Raw genomic sequence first — 14,780 nt, forward strand, 5'->3', positions numbered from 1 at the left:
TCCTAGAGCTCCGTTTTCTCTGCTTTGGTTATGTAGGCTGTGACATAGTGCAACTGCAGTGGAATTGTCTGCAATGTACTGCACATCTATGTTTGCATTCCATAGGAGGGCAATGATTGAACTATAATAAATGATGTATTTTGATTCTTCGGTTCTTTTTATGTAATATGTGTTCTTAGGTGATTTACCTTTGACACTATGTCTGACTGAAGACATGAAGTGGTTTACTTGACCTGTTGCTGAAACTGGTCCAGGGAAACCAAAGCGGCATTTGGTGTAGTATTTCCCTTTTTTTTATATTTGCAAATGACAATATTTCCCACATTTGTGTCTTTGAAATTGTAAAATTTGTGTAAGGTCACTAGGGGCCTCATTGCTATTAGCACCATGGCTGCCTCCAAACCGGGCTCCATTACTGGGTTCCTTCAATGAGGAATACCCAGGTCATTCCAACATTGGAGGATCCTGTAATTCCTCCTTGAATGAACCAATGGTAATGGGGAGGCAGGTAATAACAGGCACATTACAAGTGTCCTGTTATTACCTCCCTCTTCCTCTCACGGGACCCGGAAAAGACATATGGTTTTACTAGATATCTGGTCCGGGTCCCGCAAACAACCTCATAATCGGCGCTCCCGTAATGAAGGGTGCCAGTCCGTACCGGCACCCTTCATTACGGGAGCGCCACCCTTGTAATGAGGCCCTTGGTGTCATTTGTGAAGGGATTTCACAAGTGACATATTTTTGGATAAACTGCAAAACAGGGGCATCACTGTCCTGACCAAATTTAGGCGCATCTTTAAGCCATAATAGCATGTGGATGTGTGGTGCTCCTATGGCTTGGTATTCTTTTCTCCAAAAGAAGTGTTGAACTTCTCCGAGGGGAGCAACAGTCTTATTTCAAATAAAGTGTAGCACAGAAATGAAGTGATGATGGAAATATCTTGATACATTTACAGGATCTAGAGAGCATAGTTCTCCTGTTGTTTTTATATCTATGTTTGTTTTGTTTTTGTTTGCTGTGCGTAGGAAATAGTTTAAATCTTCCCATGCATATTCTGCATCATACAGCATACATCTCTGTGATGTCAGAACCAGTATTCTTTTGTATCACGCACGTTTGTTAAATGATTTGTAATACTTGACTGTAAAATCTCATCTTTTTCTTCCACTTTTTGTAATTGCATAGCTGACATTTTGAAAATGGGTACCTGATTTTAATGTGTGTGCAACTCCGTAGCATAGAGTTGCTAGTTCGCTTTCAAAGAAAAGGTGGAATATGTATTCCAAGTTTGTCTGAATCTGGGGCGGTCAGAATACATTTGTAAAGAGCAATATTGGGATGTTATCTGTGTGGGTCTATCATCGTGCCTTCCTCCTTTTTCCAGTAGGAAAGAGTAGAGGAAAGGCCCGTGCTTCTATACTTTTTTCCCATATGCTTATTGGAGATCCTTTGGCTTGTCGCATTTGGTTCATTTCCAGTGTATCATCTATAGTGTCTTTAGAGTGTAAAGGATGAATTGTATAATGGTCTAAAATATTGGATTCTGTAGCAGGATTTAGATGTTGAAATTGACCAGTTTCTGGCGACTAATTATTTCAATGGTTTCTCTCCGGGTTTCTTCAATATTAATTTCTTTGTAGTATTCATTGTTTTTTTTATATTGCAGGGCTTCTCTAACTTTATGTAAGTCCACGAATTGTTGCCAATTTTTTTTGTCTTTTGTAGGTATGCCATTTACTAAGACAATTAAAGATTGATCTATTGGCCGTTGCACTCTTAGAGTGTGTACATTTTCTTTGAGATCTAATGGTAAATAAACTACTTTGCCACAAATGCCTTTCACTAATTCAGAGGGAGGTAATTTTGCTGTTTTTGGTTGAAGGCGTATTATTGCTTGAAATGGGTGCACTGTTTGAATTATGATGCTCTCATATACATTTAGTTGTTGCAGCAGTTTTGGTAGTGAGAATAATTCCAAGTTATTTGATATAGCATGTGAAGGTGTTAGGTTGCTGTCAAGTTTTGCAGTGCAGTAATTGCAAAGTATTGAGGGGCAGTAATTTCCTATTTGTATTCTGCTATAAGGTAGAGCTAACTGGAACCATTTGGAATCTTCTTTGTCTTCTATTTTGTATGTTATGTCTACAGTTTTTGTGCTACTTTTATAAAATGTCCTGCAGCAACACACACATACACACATGGTTTGGTACTTCAGCAGAGGTACTTTTAAACCTAATTATTTCTTTTTTGTATGTGTTTAGTAGAAGGTTGCTATTTGTACAGTAGTTTCTAGTTTTTTGTAAAGCTAATGCATTTTGGAAGTGGCTTTCACTTCCAAAATATTTACTCTGGATATGCTCCATTTCGTCGAGTAGGTCTTTGGCTGTACCTTGTAGAAGTTTGTTATTTAAATTGGCTAGTGCTAAAGCAGGACTTTTAGCATAGCACAGTTCATGGACTAGATTTCCTATAGTTGAATGATGTGTTGATATGTTGATATGATGGAAGGTGCTTTTGCAAATAGGTCCTAAAATGCAGACTAATGAATGTCCTTGTAGTCCTGTGTATTTGCGCACTAGACAGGCATCCATATTTTGTAGTAGTTTCATTTTGAATTTGTCTTTGCTTTTTACTTACTGATTGAGGAACTTGCATAAAGATTTGAAAGATATTTTGGCAATGTTACACATTGATGTGCATGGCCATCTGTCGACTGGAGGTTTTGGTTCAGTAGAATGGACAGGTGATGCTCAGTTTTCAGTGGATATTTTTGTGAGCAGAGTTTCTTGTTCCATAATGGTATTAAGTTTTTCATAACCTCGTCCACTGCTATGTATGGCAATTGGGTTTGTTTGCTTTGGTTTATATGCTTCTTCATTAAAATATGGTGCTGTGCACGTGGTGCGACTCCATTCATCTCCACAGATGTTTAAGATACTATTTTTGTTATTCCGTTTATTGAGAAGTCTTTTTTGTAGTTTTGTTAGTGTTTTCATTCTGTCTAAAACTAAAATAAATAACTTCCTTTTGAGAAGGATTGCACTGTCTATGAGAGCTTCTAGGATTCATATTTTACGGTAGGTTTTAAGGGTTGTGCATGATTTCTCTCCTGTTTTTATAAGGTTCTGAAGGACTCTGTGGCAGAACATTCTTTGCAAAACATTTTTTTTGGTATGGTTACTTGCCACTACATCAAGATATATAGGTGCAGCGTTAGCAGTAGTGGTAGCTGAATTCTTATTAATCACTTTGTTTAGTTTTACATTTTGATAGAGGAGGCAAAGTTTCTGTACTGGAAACTTGTTTGTTTCAGTTAATGACTGTATCAGCTGTTTTGTTTGAACTTTTTGTACAAGATCTGCTAGAGATAGATGCTTATTTTGGACACTTATTTTGATTTGCTCTACTTCTGCGTTGCTTTCTACAGAGTTGCTTTTTAGTAGGCATTCTTTGGCGTCTGTTGGAGAAAAATCAAAGTGTGGGTTGGGCTGTTGTGCAGTGTATGCGTGCTTTGTGCACGAGTGTCTGAGTATGATGGTAAGGATGATTGTGGAGGTGTGTGATTGTGCAATGGGCAGCTACATCAAGTTGGGAATGCTATTCTTATATTTCTGTGTTACTATACGGGGCTTCAGATTACAATATAAAGTATGCAACTGGTAAGGGGAAGCACTAATACTACATCTAATGGCAAAGGGTTAATACACTTGTTTGTTCTACAATACACTAATGCTAGTGTGTTTGAGTAACCGTTAGAACATTATGTTAGTATAGTACTTACTTTTTCGTATGGAAAGAGTAGGTTTCTTCTAAGTCCTTGTTCGTACTTCAGATGCTGCTGATTTTCAGGAGAGTGGTCTTCACTGCAATTGTAAAAGAAAGAAGTTAATGAATATATGTGTGTTTAGAGCACTTTTGTTAATGTAGACATTGTTTTTTTGTTTTTGTAGTGGTTTCTTACAACTGAGCATAGTATGCACATGCTCTTTCCTTTGCCCATATGCTTCCTGTATATTTTATTTAGAATATGTTAGATGAATATGTTTTACAAATGAGTATAATAGTAAACGTATAGAGCACACTTTGTTTTTTAATGTTATGTTATTGGATGTTAAGAGATAGAAGAAATACTCATGCCTTTTTTGGTATTTTTTCAGGGTAAATGGCAGAGATTGTACAGACAAGCATGCAATGTATGCATGTGGGAAGGTGTGAGAAATAGAAGGATTTCATATAGAGGCAGTGGTGTTGTTTGAGCTGGGAGCCTTTCTAATGATATTGTCTGTGTTAGCCAGGATGAGTACATGCATCTTCATTCAAGCAGTGTGTAATTTTATAACACACTGGACAGCCTTTTTCATAGTTATACTGTTATTTCTCCCATCTTTTAATATGAAATAAAGTTAGATAGCTGTGTGAGTAAACAGAAATTTGGAGAGCAGACAGGTTTGCAATTGACACTTCATCAAACAGATGGGAGAAATGACAGTAAGTTCATTTTACAGTTCATACAGGGTAAGTGGCAGTTACCCCGTTTATATATTTATTTATTTTATTGTACATTTTTAAAGAGCTCACACAGCCTGCGGGTATTGGGGCGCTGTTACAGGAATGGTTTGTTTTTTAGTTGCGTAATTATTTTGTCTTAGTTGCATATTTATAATGCACTTAAACACCGAGAGGTTTCTACGCATGGACACAGGGATCGAAACTGTGTTGCTTCGTGTCGTCTTGCTTCCAATGCACATGTTGCCACTGAGCTATCCTCCTGGGATGTATTGTATTCCTAGAAGAGCTGTGCATGTACTGTGTAGAAAATATTCATACCTGTAGTCTGTGTTCATGCATGTGGATGTGCATGAATCTGCAAGTAGAAATCTTGGGGAGTTTTATAGTAGTTGCTGCTGTAGGTCCTTTGCAGTCACAGCCCAATTGTACTGAGAGTGATCAATACCACATCTAAAGTGCTGATCTGTGATGACAGAGTTAGATGTAGAGTTCTTGGATGTGATTACTGGATGATTGACTGCTTAACAGTAGCCAATGAGGAAATGGTGCAGAGAGTGAAGTGGAAAGGGTAGAATGGCTGCCCCAGTGTTAAGCGCTCCGCAGACAGGGCTTGCCACATCCAGGGTGGGAAAAGGACTGTAGGGATCAGCCAATCAGATGTTGAGGTTGTGGTTTGTGTTCTAAGAGGCTCTGTGTAGTGAAGATGGCAGAGGTGGAGAAAGTCAGGGTGTTGGTGGTTGCAGATATGTTTTTGCATGGTTTGGAGCAGTATGCTAAATGCAGGAATGTGGCAAACAATGTTGATGTTAAAGGAGGGGAGGTGGTGTGGAACACTATGCCTGGTTTCAATGTGCAGGGAATTGTACAAGTTTGTGGAGATATGGGCAGGGTGAATAGTCCACAAGTAGTTGTTTTGCACTTTGGTGCTTTGCATTTGGGGTATGTCAGTGCCCCTACTTTGTTGGCAGATTTGGAACACTTGGTTCAGGCAGTAATGAAAATACTTCCAAATGCCAAGGTTATTTTTTCTGGTTTAGTACCTAGAGCAATATGGGACACTAGTTTTGTTTTTTGACCTCAGCAAAATATTGCTAGGTGTGCAATCAACCGAGGCATGTTTGCTTTCATGCTTAGAGCCGGTATGTTCTTTTGTAATAATGAGAACATTGATTCTGGTAATGTTTATTTTAAAGAAGAAGGCATTTATTTATCTTTCATGGGAAATGTCATGCTGTTTTGGAACATATGGGTTGCATTGGAGAAGCGAATGTGAAGATTTCTGGAGGAAAATAAGATAAAAATACAAAATAAAATGTGCATCTAAAACATCTGCAAAAAAACCAAAAAAGGCACTTTTCAGAGCCAACCTCCCTCAAAGAGGAAATGGGGCACACTATTTAAATTTTAATTCCCCACGTTCAGAATTTTCTATTTGTCTGCGGACACCGTGGTTGTCCGTGGACAACACGTATTACATACAGGGATTTTGGGGTTGGGAGGCATGCAAATGAGACTGAGCAGAGCAAGGGATTGGTCAATAAGGTTTACTGGGTGTGATGTGTAAGGAGAGAGTTCTTTAGAAAGTCCTTTTCCCAAGAGGAAGCAGATAGCTATGGTTGTGTGTTTCAGAAAGCAGATTGTTTGGATTTTGGGAGATTCATTGAAAAATTGGTTGGAGGTGCATGCAGATGGCTGTGGAGTGGCTGCACATCTCGGATTATCCCATGTGGAAGTGCACTGGCATTGGGTGCGTGGAATAAAGTGGCTGGATCTGGTACACCTCTGTGCTTCTTTGGTGACACAGAATCATCCAGACATTATTGTAATTACAGCAATCCATTTTGCAGTAGGTGCTGACCATTTGAAGATTTTCAAACAAAAAAACACCACAAAAAGACTCTTTTCAGAGCCACTACTTCCTCCCATAGAAAAGTGCAATGTTTCTGATAGGGCAGCACCCCAAAAAATAAATGTCCGGACTTCTCAAAAATGCACAGGGCCCTGCACTATTTATTTGTCACTTCTATTTTTAAACTGTGAAAGGCGGTCTAAAAAAAAAAGGCTTTTTTTTGGTTTTTGGTTTATATTGTTTGGGGTTTTTTTAAACACGACACAAGGAAAGGAGCGGAAAGGAGGGTAAGGAATGGACACCACCCACGGGGATAAGAAAGGGCAGGTGGAGAGAGGAAGATGTAGGGTGGGCCTTATTGAGGTAGGTCACAGACATTCTCATGTTCGTTGACTGCAGTCTCGAAAGCACTCTGAAGGTTCTCCCCCTGCAGGTCAATATTGTGGCCTTCGAAAGTTAAGGGTAAACAGCATCATGTAGGGCCTGTGAGGCAGCTGGAGGGATGCGCTGTCCCATAGGAGTGTCTTTTGTGGTGACAGAAGTGGAAACGGAGGATGCTGCATTGGAACTCAACCTACTACGTTTATCGCAAGGTACAACCTTACGGAAACCCTCATCGTGGAACGACCTTCTTGGTCGTTCCATAGCTATACCAACCAGGCTTGCCACGACTGAGCACCATGTGGCACTGAGTGCAGATCACCTTGTTCGCATCAACGTTTGGCCTTCCATCAACAGTGGTAAATAACCACCCCACCCAAGACTAACGATGAGTGCTAGTAGTAGCGACTTCCACTACCTCATCCTCTTCATCCCTCTCCTCTGCATCCTCAAGCCGGTTACCTTCTGCAGGCCCTTGTAGACGTGGTGGTGGTGGAGGGGGTGGGGGTGCCGAGGCAGTAGCAGCAGAAGCAATTTGGGATGCCATCTGGAAGGTTAATAACCAGGAACCAAGAACAGCAACCTGCACAATTGTCCTGTTATAAATCTTGGAAATCCAAAAGCAGAGTGAGTATCAGCTTTGGGGTGTGGCCTTTTATAGGGGTGCAGGTGCATGCTTCACAGACACCTGCGCTGGTCCCGGACACATCAAACACCAAGAAAGGGCCCAAAAAGTTCCAAAAAGTATGTAGATCGGTAGTGACATTGTGACATGTGCAATGGTGAACTTACTGTAAAATACCTTGGATCACTCAAAAAAGAACTTTTTAAATGTTCGGGGGCCCGGACAGTGTCCGCAAATAAGGACACGCTCAGGGTGGATGCGGTCACATGATGATGTTGCAGACACGTTTGTGAATCAGATGGCTGTCCGCAGGACACCAAATGCGCATGGATGGTTGTGCGATTGTGTTCTACGGACAGTGTTCGGGTCCCCAAACTAATTAAAAGTGTGACACACGTGCGACGGACAGTTGCAGACAGGCACGATGTTCGTAGGACCCAAGTGTGTGATGCGCATGTGCGCGGGTGTTCTACAAACAGTGCTGAAGTCCCTGAATAAAATAAATGTGCGTCAAACATTTATGGACAGTAGAACGGGATATGTGTTCTATGGATACATTCATTCTGGTTGCAGCCAATACGAAGAGGGAGGGTGTTCTTAGGACACCCCCATTTTTTGTGATTACGGACAGGCAGACATCTTGTGTGTTCTAAGGACACCTCCATTTTAAATTACGAACAGTACAAACAGGTATATTGTGCTTAAGACACCCCATTTTGGTTAATTACGGACAAGCAGACATCTGTGTTCCAAGTACACCTCCATTTTAAGTACGGACAGGTATAGTGTCGTTAGGACACCCATTTTGGTTAATTGCAGAGATAACGGACACCTGTGCTGTGCACGGACACCCTAACTGCCTTTTTTTAAAAAAAAATACTAACCACACACTTATAATCTTATTATTGTACAACAGTATAAAAATTATGAAAGAGGGGGAAGCAGAAACTGAAACAAATACAGGGAAATTAGGGGTTTGGACATGATGTATGGGAGAGGAGGAAGGGATGGAAGTCGCATCGTAACGTTTTTCTTGCTGGGGAGGGTTTGGGGATAGTTGGCTGGGACATGGAGAGGAGGAACAGGTACATGTGGGACAGTGATATTTAATCTTTTCTTTAATGTGGTCCTCAAACTCTTTTAGAAGATTGATATTTTTCATTAACTTGTCCATTTTTTGTTTCAGAGGATCTTCTAATGTCTCTCTTGGTATATTATACTTATTGTCTGTATAGTCTTAAAAAAAAAAATATATATATATATATATATATATATATATATATATATATATATATATATATATATATATATAAACTACACATAAAGTAGTGGTTATTCATTGGCTTATATAGAGAAATGTTGTGTCTACCATTAGTATCACTGTCTTCACTCATTTCATCTCGTGGGAAATTTTCTTCCAGCCATTCCAAAGTACTGGACATTTCTGTGTAAAAAAAGAAATTAGTTTTAGTGTACGTAATAAAGAAAATGTATAAATATATACAATAAATATTGTGTACTTACTAGTTTCTTACAAACGGTTGGTGTTACTGCTGTGTAGGTATGCTTGTTTTTTGCTGCGCAGTTTGTGAGGTAATTCTGTTGGAGGCATATTTATTTTGTTTTGGTATATTCCATTATATTGGAAATGCTATTTCAGTGGATGGTTGGTGTTTTACATATACATATTCCCTTCTTATTTATTAAATGTGATGTATTTATATGGTGCTTTTTGAACATGTTTGGTGTTTTTATTGTATGATACAATAATGTAAGTCACCCCCTGAGTTTGTGGATAGTGTTGATGGTGACTTTGTCCGTCCGCGGACATGCGCATGGTCCACGGACATCAAAATTACTAGCAGGGCCAGGGGGTTCTGTATTTTCTGTTATATGTATGTAAGCTAAGGGAGTCTTAGGAAACATAACATTTACATTATCTATATCTTTGATGTCCTGGGTGTTAGTCTTAGCAGTGCACAGTGGTGGCACGAGATATGGTTGCTTAGCTTACCATAACTGGCAAATTTCAAGGGTTATACTTGGAACCATAACGTCCCTTTAACAAAGTTTTTTTTACTTAATTTATATAGGGGATACTACCATTTAGCTGCTATATGCACATTGCACTTTATCAGCATTAGGCTGTATACTGCATATTTGCACGGACAGTTAAAATAGGCAATTGCACTTTGAGAGGTAATTCTCAACATAGGAACCTAAATATGGCATTACCATGAGCACTACGCATTTTAATTCAAGCACCTTATAACCTTGTGAGGATTACATCTAATGGGTAGTATACTCAACACCTTTAGATTTACCTGGCCAGCTAACACACTTAACTTGCAGCATTTACCTTTAGAAGGCATACAGTAAGACACAGACCTTCGATTGCTATGGCAACTTCCGGGACTTGTGGGGCTAGACCTAATGGTCACTATGATTGCGTAGTCACCCGATCTGTGTGTCCATTTTATTTCATCTTATTGTGAATAGGAACACATGCTCAAATTGCTGTATGCCTTCCCGTATTGGGAATGTAAATGACAAACAGGCAGTACATATGCAGAGATATTACACAGCATACATTTTATGCAAGCCGGAGTTGCAAGGGTTTATCTCTCATATTTTGGAAATAACATCGATGTTGTGCAAATTAAACATAAAATAACGTTTATAAATGTGGCTTTTTGATAGACCATTTTATTGACTTTCATGCCTTCTTTTCTGTACACCTTTATGTGAATCTACAATGATAATCATGTTATGTGCAATGTTTCAAGATGGTGGCTCCTGTCAACAGGCAGGCTGCACGAGTGTGTCGTTCTATATATCGGAACCATAGAGAGTAACCCAGTTACAAAGTCCTTCCTCTGTGTTCACACCCTGAACGTGATCAAGCGGTGTGTCAGCCGCGAAACGTGTCGTTTTTGTGTGTTTGTTTACTCTGTTAGATCACAAATTGTGCTCGAACAGAGCAAGTCGGGACTTGGAAAACTGCGCAACACAGGCGCCAACTGCGTGACCATCCCGCAAATTACGGGACAGTTGCACACCCTACCTCCAAATATACTGTATGACTTTTGTGACAAAAAAACACCACTTTTTTGCTTCTTGCTGCCACATCCCGTCCCATCCTCATCAACCCTCACCTCCCCAGACAGTATTTGATATGTTTAACAAGTGCAATGTTGTGTTTTTTTTATATGTTTTTGCCGCAAAGTCCGGGGACACCAAAACACGGATCAAAGATGGCGGGTGCATCGGAACAATCTGACGCACTTGACGTCCTTCACCATCCAATGAGCGAACGCGTCACATGTCCACGGACATGACGTGCCCGACTACCCAATTGGTGTCCTGCCCGCGGAGCAAACAGGGAAGTGTGTCCGCGGACATAGATATCACTAATTTTTTAAGACCTACTTTTTGATCGTTTAAAAGAAAACTACTGGATGGATTTTCACCACATTTACAAAAGCACGCTTTCGGGACCAAACCGCTGCGCCTGCCGCAAATTTCGTGAAAATCCGTCCAGCGGTTTGATCTGTAGCCGTGCACAAAGTTTTTCCCCCAGTCAGTCTATGGGAAAAAAATAAGTTTTGGGACCCCCCCCTATACGTTTACCCCCCCTTGGACCAAACCTCACCAATCTTTGCAAAAATATTCAGAGTGGGCCATATGCTTTTTTTGCAAAGTTTGGTGAGGATTCATCCAGGGGGAGCCGGGTTATAGGCCGCCCAAAAAGTACTCTTCCTATGGAAACAGCAACTTAAATATAACTATACGGCCACTACCGTGGCTGTGTAATATATATATATATATATATATATATATATATATATATATATATATATATATAAAATAGGGTGGTGTTTGCCGCCCTATGGTTAAGGTGAGATGGAGTGCCAAAGGAAATCCAAAATATGAATTGCTAATAATCTTTGGCTTGTGCGATGGATTTGGCTGAAGGTTTATAGATCATTTATTATGCCCAGGCACCCCACAAACCCTCCAGATTGGACAGTTTGGGAACAATCAGTTAAACAAAAAAAGTTATTAAGAGGAAAAGAAACACTTTTGGCCTATTTCTCATTCATTTTCCAGTAGACATTTTTTGCTTCACCACACAGCCAAAACTGCTGGACAGATCTGGACCAGATTTGAAAAAACTTGGAAATGAAGCATTCACTCGCAATCCTTTTATGGTTTGGGGTTACTCTGCCCAGTACTACTTAAAATATTTGACAAAGAAGGGGATGACCGCTTCTCCAATATAAAGAATTATATCTGCCAGATACTTTAATTATCCCAGTGTTTAGAGCGTTTATACATGAAACAGCTGCCAACTATTTCTTTTTTTTTCTCGATGTGAGTGATAGCTGCGATTACACCCCAGGTTACACTACAGGGTATGAGAAAAGTAAAAAAAAAAACATGTGCAGGTCAAAAAACATGCAAATCTCATCATGCTAGAGGCAAGAAGACACCAAGTGAAATTTGGGAGTGGGGGGCGGGGGGCTAGGGATCAAGTTTGCAACACAAGGTGGAAATATTTTTCCCATACACTCGGGTATAACCGCAGCTACCCGGTATTTCAACTGAAACTGAACCACAGAAATGACAAGTGTTGTTGGGGGAATGGGAGAGGGCACGGGAGGGGAGGAGGCCATCATGGGAGCAGACACAGATAAGGGGGGTATATTGATGAGGGCCTTGGAGGGAAGGAAAACATTTGTTTTTGCCGTTCGCCCCTCCAACCCCAATAACCACAGGTACAAAACTACAATACCCACCGGTATATGTAGTCCATACTACAAATACTTAGGGCATAACCTGAGATAACCACGGCTATGGGAAGAAATTTATATTTTAAAAAATTGTCACTGGGACATATACAGTGAGGACTGGGGTTAAAATAAAACACTGCCCATGGCCAAAGGCCATGGCCAGTGAATCGGTAGTGTTTTAAATTAAAGAGTGGGCACGGATGAGTGGGCGCAATATACAGTGGGCACGGCCCAAAGCCATGGCCAGTGGGATGCAAAGGTTTTAAAATGTGCAGTACTCACAGCCGAAGGCTGTGACCAAAGGCCATTGCTAGTGGTCGAAATACAGTGGGCACTGCCGAAGGCCATGGCCACTGCCCATGGCCGAATGGCCAGTAGGTTATAAGTTTTTTTTAAATGTATATTGGGCACAGCTGAAGACCAGTTAGTGTTTTAAAAAAATACAAAGGGCATGGTGCCTGGTCTGCTAGTGTTCTAAATTTACAGTGGCACAACTGAAGGCCATCGCTAGGGATCTGGTAGTGCTCTAAAACATACAGTGGCCATGACCAAAGGTCATGGCCAGTGGCACAAAAATAAACAATGGTGTAATAAAAGATCTGGTAGTGTTTTAAAATATACAGTGTCCACAGACAAAGGCCGTGCCCACTGGCCATAGCCGAAGGCCATGGCTAGGGGTCTGAAATATACAGTTGCTGCAGACGAAGGACATGCCCACTGCACTGGCCATGGCCGAACGCTATGGCTAGCAGTCAGGCAGTGCTCGGAAATATATAGTAGGCATGGCCAAAGGCCATGGCTAGGGCCTATTAATGTTTGTACTAACTGATGAACAGTAATGAGTAGTGGGATGTGCAGGACAAATGTATATATCAACAATGTGGGGTTAACACTCGATCTGGCCCTCCGGAATGTAAGTTAAGGGCAATAGCACCCCAGGTCACCAAAGCGGATTACTGGGTTTCCAAAAAAGAAAAAAAGGGTTTTTCCTTCCTGCCCATTATAGGAAGGAAATATCTTTACCAACATAGCCACCATGGAAAGGGAAGGCGGAGCTCCGTATGGAGCCCCTCTCCCCTTATCACAGCAGCCTTTGTGAGCAGAGAGGAAGGTGCGGCTGCAATAAGGTAAGTTTGGGGGCAGGAGGGTGATTCAAAAATAAAAAAAGGGGAGGGGGAGATGGCGGCAGGGAGAGCCAGCCATCAGCCGGCTTGGAACACAGGCTTAAACTGGCGGTTCAATCCTGCACTCCTAGTCACCTGATTAGCACCTGGCAGGGGGGGGAGCCAGCCAATGTGCTGTATAAAAGAATGATTGGCCTGTATTGGTAACCAGAACATTTCAGCATCTTATTCTAAAAACGGCCAGCAGTTTGAGCACCCTTGGAAGGGAGCATACTCAAAGGAGAGGGGAAAATCTAATTTTAGGAACTCAAATATTGTTCACCCATTCCAGTTATGCTTGAAATCAGAAGATTGTGCTGGAGTAGCTGGGTAGCGTTTTGGCAAGATAGGAGCCACAGGCTTTCTAGGACAGATAGGAGGAGTGAACGTGTGCTCTCTGAAGTGTTGAGGTACTGGTGTGGCACTGAGAAAAATCTGTAAAACTGGTGTGGCTAGTGAGGACTCCCAGCAGGTCACTTGCGAATAGCCCCTCTAAAAATGGCATGCATTTTTTCAGCGGACTTCTAAGTTGAGTTTGACATATAGGACAACCAGGAACCTTTCTTGCTATTGGGTCTGTCCCCAAAGATGGGTTTGCCCCATGTGTATTTTTGCCGTCCGAAATCAACCCTCCGATTCTGCCAAACCCTGCTTGTATTTTTGTCAGGTATCCGTTTAGAACGTTTTTCGCTATTCAGGGTCTATCCAGAGGTAGAGGTTACAATGGCATTAATAATTCCCTTCTTGACATTTTTCAATTGGTCGTGGCCCCCCTCTGTGCTACACATGGGTTGCATTTGTTTTTCACCCCTGAAATTATAGGGTGGCGGCCACTTCCCTATAGTTAAGATGAATCGGACTCCCATAGGAAACCCACACACATTTCATTTTTGACATTCATGGTCATTCTTTATGCATTTGGAATCTGCATGAAGAATTTTTATTTCTAAACAAAGTGAAGCATGCAATTTGGTTTTCCATTTCTCACATTGATAGCTGGCCCATTTGTTTTCATGTGTAAATGTCGTGTGTTAATGGACACTGATCGGATGTTTGTTGTATGGATTCAAAATGTACAATGCTTACTACTCATGCTCAGGAGAAATCTTGAATGTCCGTGTGTTTAGTTTACCTTTTATTCTGCAGACATGATGTTTTTATCAAATGTGTATCTGTCTCTTGTTCACATCAACATTGCTTCCAATGATAGTGATGCAGAGTGAGTGGGTGTGATTTTGGTACAACTATTTGTTTATGCTCTGGAGGGAAAAAAGTTCAATCTGAACGATGAGTCTGGGTGTATCAAAGTTGAGGCATCTCCCTGAAAAAAAAACCGGAGTGCTAAAACTCCCTACCGCATACCGCCTACAACGTTGCAGCTAGCAAGAGTATGTGCACTTACAATGGCATGGCATTTCTTTCAGGCATTATAAGCAAAGCCAACAGGACGAGTGTT

This window comes from Ambystoma mexicanum, chromosome 5p (assembly GCF_040938575.1).
Source record: "Ambystoma mexicanum isolate Mex_15411 chromosome 5p, UKY_AmexF1_1, whole genome shotgun sequence".
Taxonomy (NCBI): Eukaryota; Metazoa; Chordata; class Amphibia; order Caudata; family Ambystomatidae; genus Ambystoma; species Ambystoma mexicanum.